Genomic DNA, 16318 nt, shown 5'->3' with positions numbered 1-16318 from the left:
TGGTCACTGTAATCGTGGAGGTGCGCCATGGCTGCTGCTCTATGGAAGCCTAGACACTTGCCCCTGGCTGGAGCCTTTGGCAACAGCCTTGCCCTGGGGGCTTTCAGTAGGTTGGGGCTACAAAGGCTCAGGTGCTCCTCCTGCCACACCACTATTGGCTTTCTAGCTGAATCCTACCCCAGTGGGTGTGCCTGTGTGGTGAGAATGGGCTGGGGCGTGGCCCCAAGGAAGGGGTGGGGGGGGAGAAAGGGTGTATGCAGAAGCTGAATTTTACCCCTAGGTGATCTGCTTTGATCTGGCCACCATCCCTGGCCAGTGCTCAAAGACCCCACAGAAGACCAGGGCAAAGGGGCTACTGGAGATTGCAGGCTGATTTTAGCATGGCGAGTGGGGAAGAGGGAAAAACTCACAATGAGCCCCTGAGAGTGGGGGCTCTGGCATTAATGAGTCCAAATACCCCAGTGAAGTCACTAGAAACACAGCCTGGTGCCTTCAGGAGGGAGGGCTATGTGAATCTTGGATAGCTGAGTGAAGGGTTGTTTACAGAATTTCCTCAGTTCACAGCACCAAGTCTTTTCTTCTAAAATATCAATGAGAGCTCTTTCCCTTAGACAGAGATCCCGGCCATTTGCGTGTAGTCGGTGGGTGGAGACTGGGAACCCTTGGGAACACGTGCTTACCCAGAGCCCCACAATCACCGCCCATATTTGGTAAAGGTGCTCTCTCACAGAGCCACTTGACCTGGTCCCTTGCACAGCACCGCGAGCTACAGAAGAATGGCGCCACATCTAGTTGATAGGCAGGCCAGTCAGAACCTGAGGCAGGCATGTGGTCACCTAGACATGTCTCAACAGGCTCTGGCCCTGCTGCTGGATACACGTGTGTGGCAGTTTCCTCCAAGATAAGAATTCCATGTGGGAGGAAGCCTCCTGGAGACTTTAGACATTCCAGATGGAGGTGAAAGAGTTCAGAATCCAGGAGAGATGCTTAAGACACAAGGAGTAAAAGGTTAGGCAGCTTCAGCCGGGCTCAGTAGGGGTTTGTTCACGTTTCCTGTGTCTCCCCGGGAAGCGTGTCTACAGCACATCTCAGTGGCACGCTGAGGACTATAGGACGAGAATCCAAAGTCGGCTGAGGCAGAAGCCGCCATCTGTAGGTTCAGTTCAGGGAGCATGAGTCCCTGCTGAAATGCCACTGGGTGTGGCAGCCAGGCACTTGGAGCAGCTCAGCACAAGATACCTGGTACCTGGGACATTGGTGGCGAGCGCCCGAATGAAACTCAAGAAAATAATCTTTTGCTGGAACATCCATTGTGGGGCCCAGGTCCTCAGTGGATCCCCCTCGTCTCTCTGTCTCTGTCTCTTTCTGTCTTCCTCTGTCTGTCTCTATGTGTCTCTCAGTCTGTCTGTCTGTCTCTCTGTCTTTGTGTCTCTGTCTCTGGCTCTCTCTCTGTGCTTTTCCAGGTGTGGTCCCCACCATGAGTTCTTGCTGATTATCCCAAGATAAAAATGATTGTAAAATACCATCCAGAGGTCAACTGGGAGAAGAGGCCCTGCTGGTAGTGGCAGCTGCCACAGTGGAGTGACAGGGTAGGGGAGGGGTCAGGAAGGAGGAGAACTCCCTGGTGTAGGAACTCTTCTTCCTATGGAGAAACAGTTGAAGTTGGAAGGAGCTGGGAGCTCAGGCTCCCCAGAGACAGTATGAAGGCCCCTGGAAACCCCTGCTTCCAGTCCTCCCTTCAAAGGCTGACAATGCTTTCAGTTCATTCCAATTCCCCAGGCACTATAGGATAAGCATTGAGCAAAATGAGCCCTGCACAGCCTGGGGGCAGGGGCTGTGCTCTGGCTTCATTCCTCCTTCTAGAGGCCCTGCCCCCTCTTCCTGACCAAAGACAAACAGGGAATCCAAGGCTGCTGTGCCTGCCCGCTTTGGACAGCACCGTGGCCATCATGTCCCCTGGACATCTCAGACCGGAGTCCATTTGCAGTAGGTGATGGTCAGTAGTTGCTCACCCAGTTGGTCAAGGTGCGGCAGCCCGAAAGACATTGGGGAGCAGGCAGATCTAAATGTGATATCTCTATTCTACCCTTTGTCACAGGCACAGGGAAGTCAGGAAGACTGCTAGAATAGTCTTAGAGCCAGGACCAGTGTCTACCTGTGCCAAAATAGTATTTCCTAGATGTGAAATGGGGAGACCTCAGGTTTAGGGCAGTGGACCCATCCCTAGTGTACCTGATACCTGCCACTACAGGAAGGGCTCTCAGATCTTCTCAGTGGGAGGCATCTTAGAGACCCAAAAGCAACATAGCACAAATCTGCAGCAGAAGAGGTCCCTGGAGCACTCGAAGGAACAGAGAGAAAACAAACCAGGGTGTGCAATTGCAGGAGACCAGGCATTGGGACCCCGCCATGCAGCAAGTTTGGATTAGTAGCCTAGGCCATACCTCTGCATGTCCCTAAGATGAACTTGGTTTATTTGGACCTGAGGGTTCACATAGGGAAAGAAGCTGTGCTCCTTCCTCATGTGCTAGGGGTTCAACCTTCTTTACTAATATCATAGGGCTGTGAGGAAGGAAAGACCCCCAAATCTTGAGTACTGAGGGTTCTCCGAGGCAGGTGACAAAATGCAGCAGAAGACACTAAGGTCAAGTCTCTGAGCAGGCCACGCTGGGAGCATATTCTCCCTGAGCCGGAATGCAAGGAGACAGAATCCCCCCTCTGCCTGGGCGGATAGCTTCACCTCTCTGTCAAGAAGCAGGACTCTGGGCAGTGTGCCTCCTATTGCCCTGAAGGCCCACAGAGGGGGAGCGAAAGCTCACAGGGTGTTCCCATTCCCTCTGCCACCAACCTGGGAGACAGCTCTGAGAAGTTTCCAACAGAGCCCAAGCTGGGACTTACTGAAGTGTGGGTGGTAACAACCGTGTCTAGAAACACACTGTCCTGCTTTGGGGACTTGCCCTTTCTGCCCTTATAAAGAACTTGTCCCACAGAGATAGAGCAAGTTGACAAGTCCATGAAGGGGAGGGGCAGAGAACCACGTGGGGTCAGCAGGAAGCAGCCTGGCACCTAGAAGTCCTCCTCCCTTTGCAAGGCAGAGTGATTGCTGCTTGCCCATGTCACCCCGATTTAAATTTCATTTCCGGAATTTAAACTACCATCTTTCAAATACTTATACCCACAGTTTGGTAACCTGGGAAAATAATGGAGCCAACGTACTGAGAATACACCTCTTTATTGCTGAAATCAATGCAGGGAAGGAAAGGGTGTCATGGCCATCAGGGGTGGCCGACACATTAGGGGCAGGGTAGGCTGCAGGACATCTTCCTCCAGGACAGGGAAGGCACTCAGTGCTGCTCCAGCATCTTCAGGCATCGTTGTTCTCGGGAGCAGGGGGTGTGCTGCACAGCACCAGCAGTCTAGTATTCCTCCGGTGAAGGGCTCTCCTGTTCCTAAACCAATCCTGTAACCAGAAGAGAGCCTTGTTTCAGTACACTGACTGTATCACGGCTGAAGAGCACATGCTGTAACTTCGTATACTGGCTCAACTTGGCTAACACTTGAGGATATATTTGGAACCCATCCCAGGCCTGGTGTATGCTAGGGGTGTCTCTAGAGCTCAGCTATTCCCTTAGCAAAGCACCAAATCTTTGACTGCTTAGAAACTCCATGTTTATTATGTAGCCCCAAGAAGGGTTGAAGAGGTACCTCAAGTGTATACTGACTGTTCAGAATGCTGGAAGCAACAGGTTCATTCTCACTGAAACACTAAGAACACCCCCTGAGTAGCCCCTGGGGACGTATAAGCCTCACCCAGTCCTTCAACTGAGGAACAGACCCGGAATATTTCCTCTTCTCCCCATCAAATGGTACTTTTTGGTTGCAGGCCTGCCCTTTAAAGACCTACCTCTCTCTCCAGCCCACATCAATTGGTATTTTTAATGCATTCTTTCAGGAAGGATGCATAATCTAGCTCATGGTTTCCTGCGGGTCCCTGTGGTATCAACAATTATTAAGAAGATTTCTCTTGGGCTCCTGAGGATCCATAAAGGCCCGAGGCAGTAGTCTGTCAAAGTTTCCACCATGCTAGCATTGGTTAGTATCCAGAATGCAGATTTAATGAGACAAAGGGCACTTCTTCCGGCTCTGCTTCCTTCTTAGCCTCCCAGCACAGTGACTACAGGCCTTTTCCCTTGTGGGCATGTGGTCTGGAAAAGCCAGGGGTGCCTGGAATGCTGATCAGAGTGCACACACATCACCAGCAAAGGGAGGCAAAGGTGCTAAGAGCAGTTTGAGGTCCCTGGGCCCTGTACTGGTTCAGAACTAAGCTAGGCATCTGCCATTACAGACTAGAGAGGGGTGAAGTCGGAGAAAAGTTTTTCTGAGACACGCAGCATGACAGCTGAAGGTGGACAAGAACGTGCTTTCTTCACCTAGGTGAGGCATGCGGGCTGCAGTCTCCAGAGCACCTTGGAGAACACGGTCTGTCCACCACATGGCAGACAAAGCACCTTGCTGTCTCCAGCTCGGCATGTCCTACTGAGAAAATGGAGGTCTGGGGACTTCTTGAACCTAGCCTGCCAGTGTACTGCTCTGGCACCCTTGGGATGCCATTTCAGGGTCCCACTCTGCCCCTACGCCTGTCTTCTAGGCAGAAGCATCACAAGATATGAAGTCCTGCCAAAATTATTCTTTAGAATACTGACCTGCACATCGGCTTCTGACACACCCAGCCATCTTGCAAGATCCTTCCTGAAGTGAAAAGATTCCAACATTTAGGCTTTGTGTTAGAAATGAAGGATCGAGGAACATGTACCATGTGCTTTTGAATCATTTAGGTCCACACTTGTGTGCGTGCACATGTGTACACACACCCACATCCACACTATTCCTCATAATTTCTTTGAGACTAGCTTTAGCAACAACTTTCCTTCAGGGACCAAAATTAAGGGTAATCCCCCAAACACAGGTACCGAGTCAATGTGCTTAGAATAGAAAACTTCAGGCAGAGCCTCCGCGATGAAAAGTCTTAGCAAAATTTTAATCTGAGGTGGGATCCGTCCCACACATCTTCCCAGCCACACCTCCGGCTTCTTTCTCATATTTAAAGACTCATTTAGAACAAGCATTGTTTAAATTTCCCACGCACGTGTCCCTTCAAAGGGTAAAAAGCACATTCATTCCCAGCGGGAATAGGGCCCATCCCCCTACTCCAGAAACTAGTTTCTCACAGAGGATGGGAGGATCAGGACAGGGTGGGTCTATTTCTTGAGGAAAGCAAGGATCCAGGGAGCTCCAAAGGAAAGCCTGGGCTAGGACACACTGCCTAAAATTCAGCCGCCTAGCAGGACAAAGTGCTTACCTCATGTGCAAGGTGGGATGGCGATTCTCTTGGAAAAGCTGCTCCAGATCCTGCAGCTGAGACAGGGTGAATCTGGTGCGGCGCTTGACAGGCAGCCTTTCCCCAGTCTGGGGACTATTGGTGCCCTCAGGCATCGCCGCCTCTGGCTGAGGCTGCTGTTGATCCACGCTGCCGCCATGGCCACCTTCCTCCGTGGACCTCGTTGTCCACGGGGCCAGAACTACCAGCGGCAGCATGGCCTCCTCCCATTTCTTCTTCTTTGTTTTCTCCCTCCTCTACCTCTTCTGTGGCTTCCTGAGCGAGACTGCACTGAGCAGGCTCTTCTTGAGCAAGCTTGCCTTCAGCAAGTTCGCCCGGAGCAAGTTTGCCCTCATCAAGCTCCCCCTGAGTGGGCTTGCTCTGCTCAAGCCCTTTCTTGCCTCCTTCCTCTCCAGCCTTCAAGACCATTGCATTCCCACCTGAAACAGAGAAAATGACAAAGATAAAAGTCTGAGCATCGTGGCTCAGGGACCATTGGAAGGTCTAAAGAGGGGCCACAGGCAGAGCTGAGTTCCCGAAGCCCATGGCCACTGGCTTTCCCACTAGATTTCTTTCTTGGCCCCCGCCAGAATCCCGTCGGAACCAGTTTACTGACCATGCTGTTGTTCCTGGTCCCCATCAGCTCTCAGCTCCCGCATCCCGCTGAAAGTGTTGGAGCAGTCTTTGCGAGTCTCCATTCCGGGAATCTTCCGATCAGACACACCACAGTCCTGCAGATTCAAAAGCTGCCTCTCACAGGTCTGGTGCCAGACGACGAAATGAACTGCTCTGGCGCTTGACCCGGAAGGGCTGTCTTCTGGGGGCTCAACCAAATTACAATGTGTCCAATCACACAACCTGTCCTGCCCAGGCTGTGGGCTTGTCCTCTGAGGTGCCTAAGCAGAAGCAGTTTAGGGTTGCAAAGAGCAGAAGTACATAAAAGGAAAAGCAGCGAGTCTCTGGGGCGGGGATGCAGAAACCTGTGGCTCCAAGTTGCCTCTGGACTTTAAATTCCAACACAGGATGCAAGTCACACAAAGACCTTCTCAAGCTCAGCATGTCCTTGAGTCTGGCTAGATCATTCTATGAAGTTATGCAAATGTCATTCAACCAAAACGAAAAAGACGCATCCCTTAATGAAGTGGCACAAATTAGACTCCATCATTTATGTGCCAAATAGTGGATTGCCCAAGTGTACACACTCACTGTGGTCGCTATCTCCGTCTCGTGTGATGGCAAACACGTGGGAAGGCCAGGGCAAGATCCTCCTGAGAGTCTGTGTTCTCAAAGCGCTGAGTCCCAGCAGTGTTCCAAGCTTGTTCTGATGGAGACCTTTCTCTCTCTACCTAGCTGGGCTTGTCCCAAGGACCTATGGTGGCCCAAAGACATCTCTGGGCATCACAAATCAGCCTTAGTCAGTGGCTCCAAACTCGTCTCACTGCCATGAAGTTTACAGATGGGAGGAATAAGCAATTCTGATGCAGTCTCATCAAAGAAGCATTGCAGGAGAGGGGGAGATTGGGGGAAAGTTAGAGAAACTCCCCAGATAGGTGACATTCCCCAAATTTACAAAGGCCACCGAGCTCTGTCATTTAGTGGACTTTGTTTTTAAAGCATCACGGCGGCAGCGATAGGTGACATTCCCCAAATTTACAAAGGCCACCGAGCTCTGTCATTTAGTGGGTTTGTTTTTACAGCATGACAGTGGCAGCGTCTGGACAGTGCCTGAGGTTATTGTTAGGAGGCGGCTTAGTTCTCTGGGATAGCACAGGCTGAGAGCCTGGATGCCCAAGATCCATATGGTCCGGCCCACACCAAAGAGATGATAGTGCCTTCTTCATCTGGCTCAGCCCCCCTCCCACCACACACCCTTTGTTCATCTGTGACTAAGGCTTTGCCAGGTGTTGATCCTTGTCTGGTAGCCACTAGCCACTGAGTGGCCTTGTGCCCCCTGACATTTCCTATGGCCCCCTTGCTTTTAATTGTACTTATCTCTCTTTCTGCTCACAGCTCCCTAGAAGCAACTGCAATTATTCTGCCTGTTCTGCTTTTCTTCCTGTTCTCCTTGTCTCCAGCGTCTCTGTGAAAGGCTTTCCTGAAACACGGAAGCGGGAGGCTTTCTCAGAGGCTGTCTTTCCCTACTCCCTCAGTTAGCTGCTGTAGAAGCCAGGCTATTTTAGGGGACAATAGTGCCACATGTGCTTGCTTGCTTTTCTTTTGACCCAAATTTGAAGTTATATTTATTAAATACTGGCCAGGATGATAAGACATTGGTCAGGCCCACACCTGAGATTCCCAGAGCATGGCGCAAATTTCCATTAGTCAGAGGGTTGCAATGGCAAAAATCACAAGACTCTGGGTTTCCACCTTTGTCCAATGAGGGGCAAGCATACTTCCCATTGTTCATTCCTGCATATGAACCTTCCACCCACATATGATCAAGACTTCCTGTACAGTTAGGGCAACCAAACTTCCTCCCAGAAGTGAAAAGGCATGGCTCTTTATCTCACAGGAGCCCCCAGCATTCCAACATGTGCTTTCTTGAAGGAATTGGTGCCTGCCTGGCCAGCAGACTCTCTGGCTGGGAGACCGTTCTTATCAGTGTGAGATAGTGTCGCTGTGGGACTGGGCTTCAGAGACTCTGTTTCTCAATCTTAGTGCTCCTGGTTTGGCTGTTTCAACCTCACCCTCCATTTTAGCCCTAACTCCCCTGCACCATATGCGAGCAAGTTGCAAATGTGAACCTGGGTGCTTTTTCCTCACTATGGTCAGAGACCTACCTCCTGCATGGATCCCAGCCTTGGATTCTGAGATGAATTCCCCAAGATGCTGCCCCCAGGGTTTGGGAGAAGCAGATAAGCAATCGTTCATTCTGGGCGCCCCTGAGTCTGTTCATTCCATCTTCTTTCTGTAGAGTTCACAGGACCCCGAGGGGAATTCTTTTATTTCTGGTAGTTTCCTCCCAGGGCTCAGCAAAAGAGTGAGGCAGAGGGATTTCACTCTCTGATCGGGGAGTCAGCACCCTAAAAGATGGCTACTTGCTGTGTAACCCACAGGAGCTGTGGAGTGCCCTGTGGGAGTATGCACCACAAGTGAACAGCAAGGCCCACTGTGTTCCAAACTGTCACCTATGTGAGTCTGGGAACCAGCACTCTTCTCAGCCTTTTACCCTAGATCCTTTAAGCCCTATTGTCCCCATATTGAACTTGGGGAAGGGACTAAATTCTGTTGACTCCTTAGGATGCCTGCTGCTTGCCTGCTTGTTTCTAGCTCCCCAATCCCACACATCCCTGCACTGACAGGAAACCTTTACCCATGCACATATTTTTTCAGTGGAATGTCGGAGCTTTGTGAGTGTAATTTACTACTCTGTGTGACTTTTCTTTAAAGTTATCTTCTATGACTGATGCCCCAGGAATGAAATGTGTTAATGAAATCTTATAGCTCCTTCTTGTTTACATTCTTGATGCTCTAGGGCAGTGGTTCTCAACCCTTCTAATGCTGTGCCTCTTTAATACAATCCTCATGTTGTGGTGACCCTCTCCCAACCATTTTCCTTGCTACTTCGTAATTGTAATTTTGCTACTATTATGACTCATAATGTAATATCTGAGTTTTCCAATGGTTTTATTTAAGGTTGATAAACGCCAAAAGGCAAAAGGGGTGGCTACCCACAGGTTGAAAAGCACTGTTTTAGGTTAAGAAATGTGATTTTTGGGTTTCTACACTATTTTCCCTGCTGACTCTGCCCCATCTACTCGCTAGATGGGGAACATACCTGCACAGAGTTTTTCCTGAGGGGTGGCTTTGTCTGAATCTGCATGTCCGCAAACAGGTGCACTTCCAGACCTTCACTTGCAGAACTGTCTACAGTCAAAGCCCTGCAGCCCCCCTGGCCCATCCCCTAGACAGAAGAGAATCTGCAGGATGCAGGAGTAGTTCCAGAAATCAGGAAAGCACAAGAGGAAGGTGCTCCAGAAGGTTTCACACAGCTAGTTACAGCCATCAAGAGAAAGACAAGTGAATTGTAAATATGTTTTTATTGAGAAGTAGGAGTTTAAAGACAAAAAAGCAAAACTTGAATCCCTGCCTAGGCAAAACCCAAGACAATGTTGTTTCCCTTCAGAGGATTAAGATAATTCGAGACCAGCCTGGTCTACAAGAGCTAGTTCCAGGACAGGCTCCAAAACCACAGAGAAACCCTGTCTCGAAAAACCAAAAAGAAAAAAAAAAGATAATTCAAATTAGCAATTTCAGAATTGTCGTGATCCAGCTGCCCTCACTCCCCCTGACTGAAGGTGGAACTTCCTTGTGGTCTGTAATTGACAAGGATGTTTGTGTTCTTTCTGGCCGGTGGGTCTCCACAGAAAGAGTAGAGGTATAAAAGGTTGCTGGGCAAAATAAAGGTTGCTGTTCTTGCACCTGAAAAGAAGCCTCCGTGTCTCAATGCTAGCACCCCGCCCCCCCCACCCCGCCAGTCTTGGCTATCCAGGCTGCACTGGCTGCAGCAAAAGACCACTAAAGGGGGTTCCTTATGCTAAGATTTTGGTGTGTAGGGAGTTGACCACATAAACTCCCCTGAGGCTCTGTGAGAGAGGCCCATTCGTCCCAGATGCAAGCTTAGACTGGCACATCAAGCTCTAAGATAGTTCCCTGGTAGGGTGGGACAAGGTTTCAACTAATTTCCATGACATCCATCGAAAGTGAAGAATACTTACTAGTAGAACTTGGTAATAATGACTTCAGGTGTGTATTGATTTGGGAGTGATACTCACTGAAGAATTATGTCTAAACAGTAATGTGGGCAGGGCTTTGATATCCGTTATTAGGGGATTTACCCCATAGGTAAAGGTCTGACCTGGCGACAGATGATTTTACAAACCAAAAATGTCATGCTCTCACAAGTGCAGTCAGGATGATCTTTCCAAAATGCCAATCTGAGTCTCCTGCTTCCCTGCTCAGACACAGCCCATGGCTGCCCACTGCCCTTCTGACTTTGCCAGAGCCCAACACTGCCCTTCCCTGACTTCCTTTTCCATTTGAAGTTGTCACCAAACAGTGTTCCTTGGTTTGCCCTTTTTATTCCTGGCATGTCCTACTTTTTAACTCAACTCTGTCCTGTGCACACTTCCCGTCTTTCCCGCCTATGGGACTCTATACTGCCACTGGTACCTCCTATTACCAAGCTGGGATCCCTAGGGGCTTCTGGGAATTGGCCTGTGTAGTGTTGAATGTGTTCCTGTGCGCCAAGGTCTTCTGCTGGGAGCAAGAAAGCATTTAGGCAGATAGCCTGCCCCTAGATAAGAGGGAACGCAGCCCACCAATGTACCTGGGCCTCTCCACAGGGCTGAGAGGGTGGGATTTTGCTTGCTACCAGAAAACAGCAGTGTGCCAATATTTTGCTGAGTGAATGCCTGAGAGGCTGAAGGAAGGGTTGCTAGTAGGATAAAGGCATAGGTACCCACAAAAACCCTCGCATCCCCTTCTCAGAAAGCTTCAAGGAGCTCCGTGCACTAAGGGATCTGGTCTCGCATCCCGCAGCTTGCACTACTGGTGGGACCCTCTGGTGTCCTGAGCCCTGCGGGCTGCTTGACTCCCTTCCTAGCTCCATTTGACTGTCCTGAAACAGCAGTGGCTTCCACAAGTCCCTGCCATGACGGCCACCCCCGAACAACAGTCAACTGGATCATGATGTTTCGCCACCTCGTTTCCCTAAGATGGCCTAGTCTTACCTCGATTTCTTGTTTTCCCCTCCCTCCAGGGATAAAGTGGATAGTCAGTGAAAGGGAAGAGCAAGACGGACTCTTATTTACCAACCAGAGCACTTTAAACAGAAGAGTGGACACTTGGATAGGGAGCTAGAATGAATAAGCTAAGATCTGAGCAGGCTTCTGGGTACCTAGCCAAGGGTCACAGCAGCAAACTCTCAAGAGTGTCTCAGTATGCCAACTGGGCACAGTCTCTGGCAGAGCAAGTCTGCAGAGAGCAGGTCACTGAGTATCTAAAATGGTAGATCTCCCATCTCTGGTGTGTCTCAAGGCTGAAGAAATTACCCTGCTTATGGCTGAAGCACCCAGTCTCCACAGCTGTGGCAGAAACAGTAGCTCTCCAAGCAAAAGCAGCATCTCTCAGAGCAGGTCCAGAGCAGAGCCAGGAGCCAGCTGGGACTCAGACTCCTGTCAAGAATCAGGTGGGGCTTTGTTGTTGTTGTTTTGGTGGTTTTGGCTTTTGTTTTGTTTTATTTCGAGACAGAGTTTCTTTGTAGCTTTGGAGCCTGTCCTGGAACTAGTTCTTGTAGACCAGGGTGGCCTCAAACTCACAGGGATCTACCCCCCTCTTCCTCTCAAGTGCTGGGATTAAAAGCGTGCACCACCACCTGGCTGTTTGGGGGGTTTGTTGTTGGTTTTGTTTTTGTGTGTATGAGAGAGAGAGAGAGAGAGAGAGAGAGAGAGAGAGAGAGACCCAGTTTCTCTACGCAGCCCTAGATGTTCGGGGAGTTAGATGTTCGGGGAGTTAGATGTTCGGGGAACTCACTCTGCCGACCAGGCTGGCCTCAGACTCACAAGGATCCACCTGCCTCTGCCTTTGCCTCCCAAGTGCTGGGATTAAAGGTGGGTACCACTGCTGCCCAGCATGGACTCAGACTGGTTGGAAGGGGAGCATCAAAGGGATGAGTGTGGGTTGTCCCTTCTCAGTTTTCTTCCCTAGCCAGGTGAGGGTTATTGTTTGTTTGTTTTTATTTTTGTTTCTGATTGCCACAGTCTTCCCCTGGGACCTTGCAACTGACTATCTCTGTGAGCTTTTAAACACTGCCTACTACCATTTCAAGGCTACTGCCTTGAAGGTAGGACTTTTTCACATCCTATTGTCTCTAGTGTCCACTGCTGCTGAAGAGCTCTGATCTCTGTTGGGGGTCCTCCTGCAACAGAAAGATAACCCTTGAGGATCTTGTTTACTCCTAGCAAGCCCCTCCTGCCAAGCCACCTGCCTGGGCCTGCTCTCTCTCCCCAGCCTTTCAGAGTTCTCAGCCTGTGTTAGTCAGGATTTGGAGCAGGACTTGAAGCCCAAAGCCAGTGGGGCTCCTGATTCCTTGTTGAAGGCCACTGCTGCCTCTTCACCACAAGGACAGGCAAATTCTGTTCTCGTTCTGCTCAGGTACCTGTCTCTCATCTTCAGGGCCTTCACCAGTTGTGTGTCTTTTCCTGAAGAGGTATGAACAAACCACAGATTCACCTGTGGTAAACCAAATTTCGTGATTCCAGCCGGTGAACCAGTCAATGTGTCGGGGATTTTAATCGGGGGATATGTGAGAAGTTACCAGAGCACAGATCACTCAAAGGTAGCTGTATCATTAAAAGTCCTGCCCCAGCCTGAGTGGCAGCTCACGATAGCTGTACCCCTGGAGCTCTATGGACAGTTTGCAGGAGACTGACCTGGAGGATTTCCTCTCCTCGGAATTGAACTTACTTTACTACCCTTGGAAGGACTCTTGTGAATGCTGCAACTCTCCGGAATTTAGTACGTTTCCTAAGTCATATGAGCCTCTGCGGCCTCTCTCTTCAGGAAAGAATGTTTCAATTCAGAGGCAATAAATAGCTGTATAACTGTGGGTATGTAAATGGGCCAGAACCCCCCTGGCTTCCTTGACAAAAAAAAAATAGAAACAACTGGAGTACAGCATGTACCAAGGCACATCCCACCATGCCAGCCCCGAAAAATCTAATTCCCACCATGCAGACGACATAGTTGAGCACCTCCAGATCCACAGTGGAGAATTGGGAGGGGTTTTTCTGCCTCCACCCACAAACTGGGCCTAGACACACATTTCTCAGTGGCAGTGGAATCTGCCGTGTGTTGATTTCCTACCGTTGGGTCCACCACAGCAGAGAGGATAGAGATTGCCAAGCGCACTAGCCAATTGGCATCCACATACTCTGTCTTCACCCACCGCAAGGCATTTGGCTGAACATGGGCAAGCTCCCAGGGCACGCTTCTGGCCTTTCTTCTCAATGAAGCCTCCTTGGATATGGGCTGCTTGCATTTCATCATCCCGCCAGCCCGGGGAACTCAAAGAACCAAGCAGACCCCATTACTTTTCTCAACCTTCCACAGGAAGTCCCTTTAGGCAGGGACTTCCCAAGACAGTGCCATTTCCCTGGGGCCACATAGGTTTGGAGTTTTAAGTCTGACCTGAAGAAGAGAGTGGCATCCCAGGCATAAGGACAGTACAAAATAATCTGAACTTAACATGATATCGTTAAGGTGACTTATCTCCCTGAGCCACTGAAGTGGTATTAGAATCTGTTTCACAGTCACTACTGGTAGGAAGTGTAAGGTCTTTACATTTAGGTTATTTGTGTTGCAGTTTAGTGGAGAGTGAAAACTGACCACAATATGCAGCAGCCCCACGTGGGAGTTTATAGATGGGGAGAAAGAGAAATTAGTGCCAGTCGACTGGGAAAGAAAAGGGAGGCAGAAGAGGTGAGGGGCCGTGGAGCTTGCTTTTAAAAAGGCCTTGATGCATGTGTCCAGAGCCTTGCAGCAGACATGCAGCGCATGACGTAGTGAACAACCATAGGCTGGCTAGGCCTTTGTCTGAATATTGACAAGCACTAGTGCAGCAATGGGACCCTGGGGCTGGCTAGACATTTGCATAAATACTGACAGATACCAGGTGATAGCAGGCGGGCCAACCTTATGCCTGAATGCTAACAACGTGTGCTTGTTCTAATGTTCATTTTCTAGTAAGAAAACAAGGATGTTGGAAAATGGACCCATTGGATGCTAAGCAGGAGCTGTGGGATTCTCCCAAACTGCCTAGGCAATCTTGAACAAATGGACTGTCGGAAAGCCAGGCGGAGTTTCTTCATGCCAGTGCCAGCATTCTTGAACGTTCAAAGGGCACTGTGATAAAATTATGAAAGGGTTGCAGGGCGGTGGTGGCACACACCTTTAATCCCAGCACTCTGTAGGCAGAGGCAGGTGGATCTCTGTGAGTTCGAAGCCAGCCTGGTCTACAGAGCTAGTTCCAGGACAGGAACCAAAACTACAGAGAAACCCTGTCTCGAAAAAACCAAAAAAAAAAAAATATGAAAGGGTCACAGCTGATTGTCCTGGCTCCTCAAAGTGCAGCCTCCGCCAGGAATGTTTAAAACACTTTGCGCTACACTTTGCTGTGCTATTAACCTCAGCAAACTCTAGAAGACTTCGAAACTTTTCCCACCCAGGGGAGAGGGTGGGGAACGTCCCCTGGAGGCCTAGCAGAGAGGTGATTGCTGCTAAAGGGAAAAGCCTAGGATTGGTCCAAGCATAGTCCTCCGTGGTTAGGAGAGGTGCTAAGAGACAACACTGCAATTGGGCCAAATATTTCTTTTCAGATGACGTAAGCAGGCTGCTCGGGCTGTGTGTGAGTCTACAGGCAGACAGTCTCTTGCTCGCTCTCCTGTGACGTTGCAGCATTAAATCCAGCGACAGTTGCTTTTCCGAGCCTACTCACTATTTCTGCCTGGTGAGAGCAGAAGCACCCATTCGGCTTACCAGCCAGTAATTTAGGAAAGCAGTTGTCCAGGATTCGTGCCGTGGCCAGCTGGTCCCACAGCCCGGCTGAACAGAGGCAAAATCCCTGTTGATCTCCTTCACAATTGGCTAGTCCAGTCACATGGCAGGGCCGATGGAGAAAGATCAACTCTACTCTAAATACCAATGCCTGTATGGGAAATTATGCTAATTACTGTTATTTCCAGCTAAGAGGTGCGTAAACTGAGGCATGGGAGGTACTGCAGTTGGACAGGACAGCCATACTCATGAGTGAGGCTGCCCTTTGGGAGACCCCATGGGACCCTTTTGTGATTCCCTGTATAGACTTTACTTGGCCCAGACACTTAGATTTTTTGGGAGATTTCCTTCCCATCTCCCGGCCTCACAAGATGACCCTGTTTCTTCCTAGCTACCCTGGTCCCGGAGTTGGGAAACTTAATAAAAACTAAGGAGTTGGGGGACCTGCCGTGAGGGTGTGCCTGGTGACCAGGCAGTGACCACCGTGCTCATAGGGCAGGGGAGCTTGCTTGTGGAGATTCAGCTAATGTTGCCAGCAGCATTCCGGACCAGCACCAGGCAGATAACCCAGGGACCAGGGATCACCATGGTGCTGGCAGAGCACAAATGGTCGTGGAACCTGAGGTTCTAGAGACTGGGGAACAGCACATAGTCCCCATCGTGACAAAACTTTAGCTTCCACCATGGCGAAACTGGCTGGCCCTGCATTTGCGAGGGATCACAAAGCTGAAAGCCTCTGTGCTCACCATCTGACACAGTGGCCTGCTGTTTCCAGACCTGGTTTCCTTAGCAACCGTCCTTGCAGCCAGCTTGTCACAAGGAAGCAGCTCAGCGATATTGGAGTGCTAACGGTTACCACAGTGAAGCCTGAGAAAAAGCCCTCCGAACGGGGTTCAGACTCCACACTCCAAAAAGCAGATATATGGCTGCCTCAGCCTAACTGAGGGTGTGGCCCTTGTCCTTTGGACAGCCATGGATTGCCTTAGGTACCAGGAGCAAAGTGGATTCACATTGCTATGTTGCTAAGGATGGAGTCTGGTCTTCTAGGGGCTGATCCAGTGGGCATTGCTGAGGGACAGGCACTCTAAGCTGACAGTCCCTGCAGCCATCCATGCGGTAGCAGTGAGTAGGCCTCCACCAGGCGCTCAGAGTAGGGGATCCTCGTACACTGTACTGGGCTCACTGGCGGACGCGTACAGACTACATAGCAAGTTGCTGCAAGAGAAAGGCAGGCCTCCCTCCAGCTACAGTTCTTTTACATGGGGTTGTCTCCTGCATACTGAAGGGATGACAGGTTGCCAACCTCTATGGAATGGGTGCAAGACCACCTGCCCACAGAGATGACATCTCTAATGTCCCATATGCAGAATGGGGCTAAACCTCTGA

General features: G+C 50.1%; 1 pseudogene; it reads right to left on the bottom strand.

The window, feature by feature from the left end:
* Nucleotides 1-3232: 3232 nt before the first annotated feature.
* On the bottom strand, nucleotides 3233-13426 carry LOC121444712 (annotated as a pseudogene).
* Between the last annotated feature and the right edge of the window lie 2892 nt (nucleotides 13427-16318).

The sequence above is a fragment of the Microtus oregoni genome, unplaced genomic scaffold (genome assembly GCF_018167655.1).
Source record: "Microtus oregoni isolate MIOR12 unplaced genomic scaffold, Mior012 000138F_ref0000102, whole genome shotgun sequence".
Classification (NCBI taxonomy): domain Eukaryota; kingdom Metazoa; phylum Chordata; class Mammalia; order Rodentia; family Cricetidae; genus Microtus; species Microtus oregoni.
Note: the sequence above shows the minus strand (reverse complement) of the source record. Positions and strands in the feature narration are given on the sequence as shown.